Source organism: Drosophila bipectinata, chromosome 2L (assembly GCF_030179905.1).
Source record: "Drosophila bipectinata strain 14024-0381.07 chromosome 2L, DbipHiC1v2, whole genome shotgun sequence".
NCBI lineage: Eukaryota > Metazoa > Arthropoda > Insecta > Diptera > Drosophilidae > Drosophila > Drosophila bipectinata.
In genome coordinates, this window is record NC_091736.1 from 4,131,295 (window position 1) to 4,145,557 (window position 14,263).

A 14,263-nucleotide genomic window follows, 5' to 3' on the forward strand; every position below is an offset into this window, starting at 1 on the left:
ATTTGATTAAACATCTAGCTTTATCCATAAATCCTACTTTATTTTTGCCTATATATCTCAACAAACACTCATTAGCAAATAACGCATTTAGTGTCCCATTTAGTTGTGGCTATTATCGAGGTTCACACACAAAATCTCTTAGCATTAATAGGGCATTTTCCTGTCCATTTCCCCCAACAATAACACTTGTACTATCACCTAAACAAAAATCCAATGAAAGCTGTTTTATACAGACATTAAACTAATTGCTTGATGCATCAGTTCCCTGCCTAATTTTGCATAAAATTTGCACAGAACGAAGAAAAATCCGAATGGTTGACCACCGGGCGGGAATGGAAAGCCGAGCTCTGGAGGCCGCAATGACCACACAGTCGACCGCAGGATACACACACAGGACACACAGGATACCGAAGCCGGCACTAAAAGCCGGCATCTGCGGCAAAGTCAATGGCTATACGGGCAATTGGGCACAGATGTGTGTTGTTTGGTCCGAACGAGTGTGAGTGACACGTGAGTGTTTTGACAACCCACCAGCTTCGAGTCTAAAATATTTCAGAGGAATTGATCCCACCCCTAAGCTGACCCTAAATCGATATTCAGGAGGTGCCCAAAAATAGACCAAAGAAGTACCCCGAAAATTCAATTTCATAATGGCCCAAAAGCTGACCCATAATGCTGCACTTGCCCCAGGGATAAAAAAAACCTTTTTAATTATGTTTTCAATTAATTATGCCAGAGCACAATGTTGGCGCCTTTCAACCAAGCCAAGCCGACAAAAAATCCATAAGAAAAGAAAAAGTTTTTCGCGTTAATTTAATTACCTCTAAAATGTGGATTGGGGGACAGAAATGGGCTTAACTGCTTATTATTATGCCACACGAATGGCAGGGCCGTGTTAACAGCTGTTAAGGCCGGGAAGAAGATGGCGTGCCCGGGCCAAGTTAACAGCCATGAGTCACCTGCAATTGACGTCCAGGGGGGTGGAGGATGTACTCGCCCCAAACCCCTTCAAGAAGCTCCGGGCTTATATTACGCATACGCAACGTGCCACCCGAAAAGCGTTGCCTAATGAAGGCACAATAAGGTGAAAAGTTGCTCGGGGTTGAAAACAATCAAAGTTTGCCACAGGCAGCAACAAAAACAACGAAAAAAAATTTACTCTGGAATGGGGGGCACCTCCTTTTTAACAGCTTGTTTTTACGTTCGAATTTAAAGCAGCTTGGCAGGAGAGAAATCAAAGGACTCGGAAGCAAAAAAGGACTCTGGGAGTGGGTTAAAAGAAATTGTTGCCTAATGGCTTCATCGGTGTGAGGGTTAAAGGGTTTCGTGCTCTCAACCAAGTTAACTGAAGCCTGTAATGTGCCATTTTGCCAGGAAATTATTCAAGGCCCTATGAAAAATGCAAATAATTAGGTTTTCAATTGAATAACGAGTTTAAAAAAAGTGCATATTTTGCACTCTAACTTTATTTATTTAAATGATTTGAATCTATTGTCTGCTACAATATTTCAAACTTTTTTCGAGTGCCACTCCATTTTATTAATTGACATCCGCGGTGGCTTAAAACTATTAATGAGTGGACTTTATTAACCACAACACTGACCACCCATTTTTCATTTTATTCATTTTATTGGAAATTCAATTAAACTGTTTGTTAATTTGATAAAAAAGAAAAACACTCGGGCTTTCCATAAAATGATTTATTATTGGTCGCATTATCATTTAACCGAACATAAATTGTATTCGATAATTTCCTCTTGATGTGTCGGCGACGATTGGGCGGGAAAGATGCGTTTTCCACCCCCGCCTGATACCGGGGCGGCGACTGGTAAGTGAACTCTTTTTTTTATTTACACTTAATTAACTGCATTTTCCGGAGCACATAAATTTCACTTGATTAAACCATTTGGTGCACTATTTTCAAGAAATGCGTTTTAAACAAAAAACGAGACGAAACGAAACGAGAAGCGCAAGATGGGGCAATTAATTCATTAGATAGAGGCCAAAAAACTGAGGAAAAACTCTAAACACGCTTTTCAATTCAATTCCGGACGGAGCCAAAACTTTTCCCGACCGGAGCCCGACGCGATCTCCAACGAACTGAGAGAATCGGGGAGATATATAGAGATATAGAGAACATCTTGCCCCTCTCGCTGTTGGGGAAAATCTATTTTTGGTAAAATGCCAGCAACATTTTCGAGCTTGCCGGCAACATCGCCTCCGAACATACGAAAATAAATTCTTGTAAAACGGAAATGTTTCTGCCGGCTGGATTAAGCGATCATAGAAAAATCGGAGCACACTCACCCAATATTCAATTACTCATACCGTTCGGTACTCTCAGGCCCACTCTCGGATTTAAATTACAAAATAAACAATTAGATTTTGGACAAAAAGTGAGTAAAGGGAAAGCAGCTCGAAACAATGAAATGAAAATATTCATGAGGCAGGAAACCCAAGGAAAAAGTCACTTACTTTTCTATGTGAGCTTGGAGCTAGGAGGCGAAGTTCCTGTAATACAATATCACGCAAGATGGAAAGTTTTCTGTTTCAGTGGCAGGACTCGGGCTGCGGGTTTGGCAAAAGGTGGCAGCCAATGCAAATAAGTCAAGTCGAAATTAATTTACATTTTACAACAACAGACCTTGCAACAACATGTTGACTCAGGCAAATGGTTAAACAAAAAACGGAGAAAAAAACACAAAATATATAAAAAAGAAAATAAATCTTTTGCATACTTTCTGGGGATGTTCCGAACGGTAAATTGATAGGGCGGACAAAAGCCAGGACGTGAGAGTCAAGACGGAAAGTCACAAAAGGACCTAGCTCCTTTTTCCCCTGTTTGCAAGGAGAAGCACTTTAAAAGTTTTCCAACTTAAACATCCGCATTTAATTTTATGTTAAGTCAACTGTCAAGCTAGTGGAAAATTAGCGTTGTAACCATTAGAATGAAAAACTACAAGTTGAGTGCCAGTCATGCAACAGTTTTGCCTTTTTTTATGTTGGCCCCTAAAACATGCCAAGTCACAGGCAAGAAAAGGGTTCATTAAATTAAAACTATTAGTTAAAGTATACCATTTTTCAACTTTGTTAGGAATGAATAGTTGCACTTTAAATAGTAATAAATATTGGCCATAAAAACTAAGGTTCCTGCTCCACCAACAACCTCCACTTGACAACATCCCGCAGCCAGACCACTTCTGATTAACCCAGCCTGAAGTTTATCGATGGGTTCCATTTAATGGGGAGCCACTCGTGACGGCAGAGACTACATTGCACCCATTCCCCTGATGCTTGCCACCTTGACAGCACTTCGTCTGCATCAAAAGCAATTGTCAAGCAGCAAGGACCCCCGCCAGTCAGCGCCACTGAGCCCAGACAATGCATCAACAATATCTAAATATATGCAGCGTGTCCACTCGTTTAGCCCCCGACGTGCCCCCTTAGCCAAGTTTATGCCACTGCCACACGCTATTTTTACAAACAATTTTGCCAGTTGACAAGCATCGAGCTACAACAACGAGAGCCGTCTAGGATGAAGCACACGACATTGAACCGCAACACGGAACCGGGTGCCGGGAGTCGGGAACAGGAACTCCGGACTCTGGACTCCTGACTCCGTGGATTCGGGGGGAACCAGGAACTCCTGGGGTCCCAACAACATGGCAACTAAGTGGCCCCTCCAAAGTGGCTGGTTGTACTCCATCTTGTTAGTTGTTGTGTGCAAATTTCCCTTTTCGGTTTGGCAAGTATTCCAGTGTTTTTCTGCGGCCAAAGTCAATACAACAAATTTTTCGCTGACTCCTGGCACTGCTCTTGGCCGTGGCACTGATGAAGACTAATTGCTGTTAATGTGGCGTGAAAACGGCGTCATCTATCGGCCTTAAAGTGTGGCAAGTTAAGAACCTATGGTTGCAACTCCGATTCTCCGACACGCACATGCAGACATAAACAAAAAGTGAGAAGTCAAAGAGTTTACGCCTAATTAAGTAAACTACTCATGTTAATTAACACAAAAGGCAAACAAAAGGCGCGCCAAGCCGTATTTCGGGGTATCAGAGGGATGGCTATTTATAGGACGATGACAAGAGCCACTTCAAAACCAAAAATTCTTCCAATCAGAGCAAACAGGCCCTGAGATTTGAGGGGAAAGTCAACAAACTTCAGAATGGGCAGATTGCTTTAGAAACAAATTAGTTTCGTTATAGAGATTTCAAGGTCCAAAGAGTTGAATGGAATATAGAAGGATTTAGGGAGAGCCTTGAAAATAGTTTCAACAATTTTTAAATCTCTTTAAACTTGAACATTTCAAACATATTTTATAAAGTTATTTGCTTGAAATATATGGGCTCTGAGTCAATGCCTAGGTATTCCCCAGAGGCAGATAAGGTGCATGTTCTTTTTGCTTTATGTATTTATAGAAATAACACAAGTAACAGAAGCCTGGGAGGGGCAGGAAGGAGCCAGAACATGTGCCACAGTCCCAACTAGGCGTGTCTGTGGCCTCTGGCGCTGCATCTTTGACAAAATGAATTGCGTCAAGTTCAACGCCGCCAAATGTCGAAGTCAAAATAGGGAAACTCGCTACTAAAAATAAATTATAAAATACGAAAAAATAGCGTCAAGTTGTAAACTGCCTCGACACTAAAAAAAAAAACAAAAAACTGTCAACGTGCCTCATAATTAATTGCAATACTGCAACGTCTGGGGAAACTTCCTTCGTTATTAGAGAAAACAGCGCGTGCGTGAGCATCAGACAAAAATAAATGAACGGAGTTGGAAAAACTTTTGACTGATCACATGCGGAAGGAAGAAAAGCGGAAAAAAGTCACCGTGACGTGTGAGGGAGATTTTCCAGCAGCTGAGTTCACGGCACCATAATTTATGGTAACTCATTAGGAGTTGTTACAATTTCATAATTTTTCATAACTGCAAAGGCTTTCAAAGTTGTGACAACGAACTATAATTAATTTTGTCGTTCGGTTTTCCGCCATAATCATAAAATAATGAATTTAAAGGTAATACCCAGAAATTTCCAAATGGTGCGTTGCGAAACAAGTTTATGGGCCAGCGATTTAAGGCCTCTTTAAGAACTACTCACCCTTTTTGTGTTGGCATCGTAAATTACGAATAAACCACAAATCACACATTATTATAGCATATTAAACCATTCTGAGAACATCAATAAAACATAAAGAAGGAGGACAAGAACAAGTAAAAGCCATGCACTCTGTCCCCTTGGCCCCATAGCCCCAGACCCCCTCCGAATTTTCCCATCCCAACTTTACGGCCATCGAAGAACATTTGCATGTTGCTTGGCAACAATGTTGCCAGACACGGGCCAATGTGTTGACAGTTTCTGGCAGGTCGGTTCCGAAAATACCCATTAATTTTGAAAAAAGGGGATGCATTTAATTATTTGACTTATGTTAGCAATATTAATTAAGGCCTAATATTGAGTAAGGTATTTTTTTTTATATCTTTAAGCCTTATAGTTTTTATAGAAAATATATTATTTCCTTTATAAGGTACTTTATGTTCCATATATTCGATACAAAACTATCATTCATTTTTTTTGGTTGATTCTGCCCTGTCTTTTCCTTTTTACTCGCAGTATTTTTAAACTTTCATGTGGCAACTCGTCGGATGTCACATAATTATGAACATGAAGCACGCGTCTGAGGCAGCTGGCTTTATTATTTAAGCCCTGATGCGTGAGCATGGGAACTGTAATATGTATCAACATGGCATGTCCATATATACATACGTATATACGTATACCCGAACGCCTCTCTATATGCCAGTGTTTATGGGGGGAAATATTTGCAAGGTTTTTTATGATGCGCTAACTAGGGTAGAATGGTGGCATGGCATACTGCAAGCCACTGACTGGGGCCACTGCAGGAGGCGTTTGCCTTCGGCTTTCGTGGCCATGTCTGGTCATAAAGTCAATTAATTGTGTATAAATTTAATGAGAACGCCAGTGGAGCTTAATGAGCGAGTAATGTTCAGTTCACAAAGAGCCACGAAAGCGGCTTGTCGCTCAGGTGCATGATGGGGATTACGATGTCGGTTAATCGGATGCAAGTGATGAAATCGAGATTATTATTGGGTGGAGGTTACAGATAGGCTAACGAGGGATGCTATTATAAAGCCCTACATGCTGAAGAGGGCTTAAAAGTTTAAATATTAATTACTTACAGTCTGTACCTTAAAGGCCTTACTTCACTTTCCATTTACCTTTCACAAACTTTAGTAATTTCTTCAGATGCCAATAATAATCGAGTTACCCAAAATTCGATTAGACACTCGGGCATAATTAGGTTTTAATAATGCAAACTTCCAAGTGCTAATCCACTTACCACGTGGAACAAACAAAATCGCAAAATCGGCTTACCTGAAACGAAAGAAAAGACGACACAAATTAGAATTATAACGAGGAAACCCAATTAAAGTTCATTTAAATATGAAAATGAACACAAAAAGCTAATTAGCGCGGACAGATTAGGTTACCAGCGTGGCCCATGGCTTTAGGCCAAAATATCAACAGCAATTAGGAGGCGGAATTTAAAATATTTCGAATTCCCTTTAACCTTCCAGCTCTGGTTTGGTAAATATTAGGAAATTCCTTGCATTATCCAAGAGATTCGTGGCTTCATTTTACGCTTCAAGTGTAGTTAATACCAGAAAAAATTCCTTTGGTTGGCCAAAAAAAAAAAAAAAACTGAAATAGAGGCAACAAAAAGGGGAAACTTTGTCCACTGACCATCTGGCAAGCACTCGGGGAAGGATGTCAGGGAGTGGAGGCACCAGGGGGCAACCATGTCACCCAGCATCCTGTCTAATACTCTAATATCCGTTTTACTCGTTATCCCTTTTCTTTGTGTATTTTTTCTTCTCTTCTTCGCCTTATCCACTTTGCTGTTGTTGCATTTGACATGTGTAAGTGGCTGTCAAGCTTTTCAGAATGATATTTTTCCTGCCATTGTCCTTTTTTCGGAGCAGTTGCTGGGCATCCGCAGTTGATTTTATTTACATTTCTAGAATTTTTAACCTGCCTAGAGATTCGGAGCCAAGCCCTGAGGTTGGGACATTTATGCTAATATTTCTTGCGTAAGGGTCAGGCCAAGAAAAGTATTTCTGTTCACAAATTGTTGAATATATTCCTAAGGGCAGACAAATTGTAAATCCTTTTGGCCAGGGCTTTTAGGCCCGCAAGAGGTATTGCCTACTTTCGGGCTTAGCACAAATCTTTCAGTTATTCGCCACCTTAAAGAGATCCTTGTCGGTTTCAGTTCCTGACAGGCCAAAGCTACAAATCAGTCAGCGAAAAGCTCTTCCACTCACAGTTAAGGGTGAAAAATCCCATCGATAATGGCCAGAGTTTATTGCTAACACCCCAAATAAATAAATTTAATGTCCGCATTGAAAGGAGTTTCTGCAAGAGACCCCATAAATTTCACCTTTGGCTGCTTTGCAAGTTCTGAATTCCGACTAGAAAATTAACCTTTCCGAGACACTCCAACTGACATTTGAAAACGCAGCCTTATGACCTTTTAAATACTAGTTAGGACCTCGACATAAGAAACCCTTCAAATTCCAGTTAGGAACCCAAGCTCTGTAACCTTTCAAATTCAGTTTTGAAAGTTCAAACCGAGCTCCGAAAATTTGCATCTTTTGGGGAACTGCAAACACGAAGGAAACCATATCCTGCACAAGGGAGTGCGGTCCAAACAAAAGTTTCTCATTAAAATGAAAGTTTGTTGCATTATGAAAACTTGCCAGTCTCCGGGATCTGGGATTTCGGGGCAACCACACTCTTACAATTGTAGCTCGTAGCTTGTAGCTTGGCATATGAGCTGGCAAATCCCCGGAGCAAACGAGTGTCTTTAAACTGATAATTGGATTTAATTTTTGAATAGACACCAAATGGGACTGGACCGGGGCATAAACCGGGGCGAAAACAAAACCCATTAAAATTCCAGTCACCTAGCCCAGAGCCCTCCTCCATCAGGATATCCAAGGCTCAATGGGAGCCTGTTTTTGGCCGGCAGCAGTTTTCCATTTTGAGCTGTGAAAATTTTGACATGTGCTTGCCATATAACAATGGTCGACATTGGGGAGTGGAGTGGTAAGGTAATCGGGGCCCTGTGTCCTCCCCAATGTCGCATAAATATTCATTTTCTTGACTTTAACGTTGCTGAAAGGGTGACTGCTCCGCCAGGCCACTCTTTTGTGTGGAAAGTCCCCCCGCAGCACACCCCCCGGCTCGACTGCATCAAATGCGTGTTACATAATCCCCTTAGAGCTGCCAGAGGCTAATTTTTAATTTTTATGGTTCACATGCTTTCCAGCGAGAGCTCATAAAATGAATAATTGCCACTTTTTGGCTCCAGTAGCTCGTTGGATGCTAATAAAGCCGGGGCTCCAAGCCAGACTGGCTCGCTCCGTCGTCCACCCCATCAAACAAATGGAGATTAATTTTATTATAATGTTTCCCGGCTTTGGCGACTCATTCTCCTCCCCACCTTTTTTTTGTGTTTTTCCTTAATTTTTTTTTTTTGCTTGTATTAAATTAATTTGGGGGGCTATGTCGGCTGGCTTTGGTCAACGTAATTCTGTTTGACCAGCTCCAACGTCTGCGGAGTGGACACTTGATTACATTACAACGGTCCTTCATAATATGGGATCCTGGGGTCGGCATGTGTGAGTTTGAGTGCCAGTTGGAGTTTGTGATGTGGTTTGGCTTTAAATGAGCGCTTACACCCGCCTTTGATATGGTCTTTGGATGAGTGGCTGAGTGGCTTTGTGTCTGGGCTTAAACGGGTCATTTAGGTCCCTTATTGGCTAATAACCTCACATTCTTTACAAAAACGATATATAGCCATTGAATACGACAGCTTATAGAAATAATATTTTTTTATAGGATTTCATTGAGAATAAATAGAAAGTTCGAAAGAATAATGTTTAAAACAGGAAAAAAAAGCATTATGGAAAATTTTGTCCCTTTGAAGTTTTTTTTTCAATATATCTCACATTTAAATACCCTTACAGAGGCTATTACAAATTTTTCTTTAAAAATAATGTAGAGAAGGAGACATTCCGGACCAATATGCTTGGATTTGCCTTATGCTTCTAGAATCTAGATTCCAGATTTACATTTAGTTTATCATTAAATATTATTTCAATATTTATTATAACATCGATATTTTTATAGTATCGATAAAACGTTAGGAATATTGTAATTCGATAGATTGTCAAAAAAAAAATACTTGTCAGCCCTATCTTTTGTGGAAACCCTAGGCTTTTGAAAGTTTTGTTTTGTTGAAAATTATTCAACACTGAAACCAACTATAAAAGGCGAGTGCGGGCTAGTACTGATGGGTCAGTCTGATTTTGGGCCCCACTGAATAGGTTTCTCTTATTTTAATATTATTTTTTAATCTTTTTTTTTTTTTTTAATTTTTGTGCTTTTAAAATATTTTTTTTGGACGTGCAAGGATTGCCCCTGTGCCTGATTTTCTTATTTTATTTATTTTGTTCCATGACGCTTTTTCCGTTACTTAAATTTTATTATTTTTAAAAAATCCTGTCAGCATAAGAGGAGATCGCGAACTAGTGTTTGGACGAGTTTTTGATCGAGATTCTGAACGAGCAGAATCCGTGTCAGCATAGTAGATCGAGTTCTTGGAGGAGATTTTTGACGAGCTTTTGAACGAGATTCTGAACGAGCAGAATCTGTGTCTGTGTGCCTGATTTTCTTATTTTATTTATTTTATTCTATTACGCTTCTTCCGTTACTTAAATTTTATTATTTTAAAAAAGATCCTGTCAGCATAAGAGGAGATCGTGAACGAGATTTCGGACGAGTTTTTGAAGGTGACTTCGGACGAGGTTGTGAACGAGATTCTGAACGAGCAGAATCCGTGTCCGTGTGCCTGATTTTCTTATTTTATTTTTTTATTCGATGACGCTTCTTCCGTTACTTAAATTTTATTATTTAAAAAAAAATCCTGTCAGCATAAGAGGGGATCGAGAACGAGATTTTGGACGAGTTTCTGAACGAGATTCTTATGACGTTCTTATTTTGTTTGATTACCTTACCTGATTACCTGATTTTCTTATTTAGTTAACTATTACTGTGTTTTTTCCCATTCGGCTTTATATTTTCATTTCACGATTTCAGCCGATTCGTGTGTGCATATGAATGAGATCCTAAATGAGATCCTGTGCGAGATCTTGGACGAGATTCTTTTGGACACTTTAATATCGGGTTCTGATTTTCTTATTATGTTTGATTACCTTACCTGATTACCTGATTTTCTTATTTATTTAACTATTACTGTGTTTATGCGATGCCGAATCTAGCGACTTTGAAAATTAATTTTTTGGTTCTTATTTGCCGATTGTAAATGAAGAATTTCTTTTTATCCATCGCGTTTTTTTCTTTTTGTAAAAGTCTGATCAGTCTGAAAGTTATCTCAACTAAAACATCACGAAATTGAATAGTTCGCATAACCAGGGGCTGTATCTATATATATCACGCTTTCAAGAATTCGTGATTGCCATCGCATAAACATAGTATCCTATCCCGAGGGCTTAGGTAATTTCTTAGCCCGAGCCCTGCCGCACACACACATTATAAATGTGTGAAACGTCATGCTCGCAGCCTCTCTTCTGCTATTCGTTACTAATACTAATGCATTAATTTTATATCAATGTATTGAGTGCCGACCACAGTTTAAAACTTTTAATATTCGAATTAATTTTTTTTTTTAATTTTTTGATCATTTTTACTTAAGCCATTATGTTTAATTGGCAGAAGGGTATGCAAATGTCTTCTTTAAGCGTTATTTTACGTTTTAGACGTCCAATGTGAGAATAACCAATTTTAGCGAAATGTCTCAAAGAAGCCTTATTTTAAAGAATCATCTCGCATTTTCAAACGATTCCATTAAACCCCATCCAACATTTTCGAGATATTTGTATATTACTTATGCCCCAAAAAGGACACAAATCCAGACACTCTGAAACAATCATTCGGCTGAGTCAACAACGACGTGAAGTTGGAGCTTTGAATCCTCTGAATCGGGGGGTTTTGGGGTATTGGGGTGTTTTGGGGGGAATTATTTCACTGACAGGTTGAACGGATATGGGCGGGACGGACTGTTATGCATAAATCACTTTCACTTGTTTACACAAATACGAGTAGGCGCTGGAGTCGAGAGCTGGCTGGGCTTTGGTCCCTTCCACCGAAAATAGAAATATTTCCTACCCATCACTGGGGCTTAACGAAATTTTCAATTTTTTCCTGTTGCCATTGTGTGTTGCTGTTTATTTTCTGCTGCCACAGCACACAGTAAGAACAAAGGACACGCCTGTGGGCCGAGCCGGACGTAGCTTTGGGTCAGACCACGCTCCCAGCCCCCTCACACTTACACACACACTCACACAGAACCAGGACCAGACGAGTTCCATTTCGCAAAGCTTTCCACCCACACACACACCCACTCACATTGGCAAATATTGAAAGGGAATAATAACAACAGTTAAGCAAACAATGTGCCGCCTGTCCAGGTCACGTTTTTGGGCTTAAGCCTACCAAAAAGTACGGGTCTCGAAAATTCGGGGAAAAATAACAAAAATATTCCAGAGTTGCACAAACAATTTAAACGATACAATACAATATTTTTGTTTATTATTTCTGTGTGTCTGCCGCAAAATGTAAAATTAATACTCAGCTTCCCCTGTTTGGTTGTTTTTTTTTTGGTTCGGCATCCGCAGTCAATTGGCAATTCTGTCGCTGCATACTTTTGGGGTGACGTATTTATTCAGTTCATAAGCGGCTTTTCCCCCTCGCAGTTTCCCAGGACAAAATAAATAATTAACTAAACGAGAAAAGGATCCACTCACACCCCTCAATTAACTTGATGGCCCCATAACACATTTGGCTCAATTAAATCAACACACGACTGGCATTCACATCTAAATAAATAAACAATGAAATCAAAACAACTTCTGCCAACAAAAAAAATACCAACAACACGCAAAGTTTTATATGCCAAAAAAAGAAAAAAAAATATAAACAATAACAATCTAGCGAAAGAAAGTTTTCGACAAAACTTTGGCAGACTCAAACTTTGCCTGCTATTAGCTAAAACAACATCCGAGGGGGGTGGAGCGGGAGGATAAGTTCTCCATCCAGGACCAGGACACTGCCCAACGCGTCCTGTCAAATTATCTAGGGAAATTATTTTTTAACACGCACCACAACGACTAAGGACACATTTTTGGGGAGGCACTTGGGGAATACTCGCACATATTTGCGGGGAAGTGCCGGAATTTAGGACAAAACACACATTTAAAGTAACTGTTTAAATATTAGAAATGCCGGTAGTAAAAGCTTGGTGTTTTAGAATATTATATTCCTTAATAGGTCTTTGGTGGATTTAATGTAGAGAATCTTAAATAAATGATTAGATAAAGTTTTCATAAGGATACAACTAAGTTTACTAGAGAAATGTTAACCTATCTTGTAAATACCAACAAAAGTAGTCATTTAAAGTGAAAACAAGTACTTCTAAGACTCGCAAAACCAAGACATCAAAATAGTTTGTATTAAGGCAAGGCATTGTAACCCAAAACCAAACACAGGATATATATTTCCAAGTAACGTCAACCACCTTTGACCAGAGGGTCTAATTATATTTAAACTTCCCTTGGTAACTGCTACCTGTCAAAACTTGATATCCATTTCCGACACTAATTCCCAACTATTATAAAATACGATATCTCGATTATATTCGCCCTCCAGTACACTTGAAGTAATTTAAGGACCAACAAGTAGTTGAATTACAGACCAACTCATTCCAAATGCAAGCGACTGTTGCTTTAAGCCAAAAATAAATAAAACACAAACAAAATAACAATCTAAACACTACCAGCAGAATCATCGGAAACAAGTTTATTTGAATTTCCATTGCCGGGCGGTTTTCAGAAGGAGGAGCCATGCTGCCATGGCTGTTTACTTTAGCACCGAAAACGTAACGTCCTTAATTAACCCCAAACAATTTCGAGTGCCAGTGCGGAAAGTAACGAAAATATTTGCACGACAATTTGCCAGTAGTCCTGGACACGCCCCTCCCGCCAGCCTTAGCTCCAGCCCGCTTGGTAGCTTTGTAAATGTCCTCGGCTCTCTAGGGGCTTTTGAAATTCGTTTTTGGCCAGCACCTGCGGCTAGTTGGCCAAGTTGTTACAGTTGCCTAGGTAAGTTTGCGTTTAACTCGACCACAAATCAAGGCAAAAGTTGGAGAAGAATTTTATGACTTTCTTCATAAGTTCGGCCACACGCAAAGTAATTTTTCAATTTTGTGCCACGCTGATAGGCCTGCACGATTTCCGCTGACTTGACAAATCGTGCAGGAATGAAATGTAAACCTTTACATACCAAAAAAAGCTCCGGTTTTTTTTTCTTATATTTCTTTATATTCATGCCCTTTTCTCTTATTTCTTGCTTCCATCTTTTTTTTCGCTTATTACGTGAGCGTGTTACCAAACACGGAATCGTCACAGGACCCGCCCAGGATGATGATGGTGATGAGGAGGCACAACCGACAATCCGGCTCCAGGGAGTCCTGAGGGCAGCCTAATATGTCCTCGGCCCTGTGGCCGGGGCTTAAGTGAAATCAACGAGAAATATCCATTTATCTAAAGTAAGAAATCATAAGCAATTCAATGCAGTGGCCCACTCGAAAATACTCTATAGTTTACTAGGGGAGTCTTAGTTTTTTGGATTGGTTGGTAGGACTTCATATTTTCAAGAAAAATGGTGGAGAATTAACCTACAAATTATTTAAGGTACTCCGCTTAAGAGTCGTAGGAATATCGGCCAAGATATAGCCTTGGTAGTGCGCCTATAGTGCCACGGCAGGGAAATACCCGTTTTCGAGGGAGACCGCCTAGAAAATTTGATTGAAAATCTAAAAAAAATTCGTCTAAATGTTTTGATGCAGATTAGTGGGGAATCGATCTACAATTAATTTAAGGTATTCCGTTTAAGAATCGGATGAATATCAGCCAAGATATAGCCTTCGTAGTGCGCCTATAGTGCCACGGCAGGGAAAATCCCCATTTTCGAAGGGGGCCGCCTAGAAACTTTGGTTGAAAATCGAAAAAATATTACGTCTCAATATTTTGATGCAGATTGGTGGAAAATCAATCTACAATTAATTTAAGGTATTCCGTTTAAGAATCGGATGAATAT

General features: G+C 39.8%; 1 protein-coding gene across 3 annotated transcripts in view; it reads right to left on the reverse strand.

The window, feature by feature from the left end:
* Positions 1–14,263, reverse strand: part of sick (sickie) — a 161,365-nt gene that overhangs the window by 107,230 nt on the left and 39,872 nt on the right. Inside the window, exon 1 of one of the 3 annotated variants that reach the window (XM_070277084.1) lies at positions 1,855–1,945. The exons of the other annotated variants lie outside the window; for them this stretch is intronic. The gene's annotated coding sequence lies outside the window, so the exon portion shown is untranslated. Of the gene's footprint in view, positions 1–1,854; positions 1,946–14,263 lie in introns of those variants that run through there. 3 annotated transcript variants of the gene reach the window in all.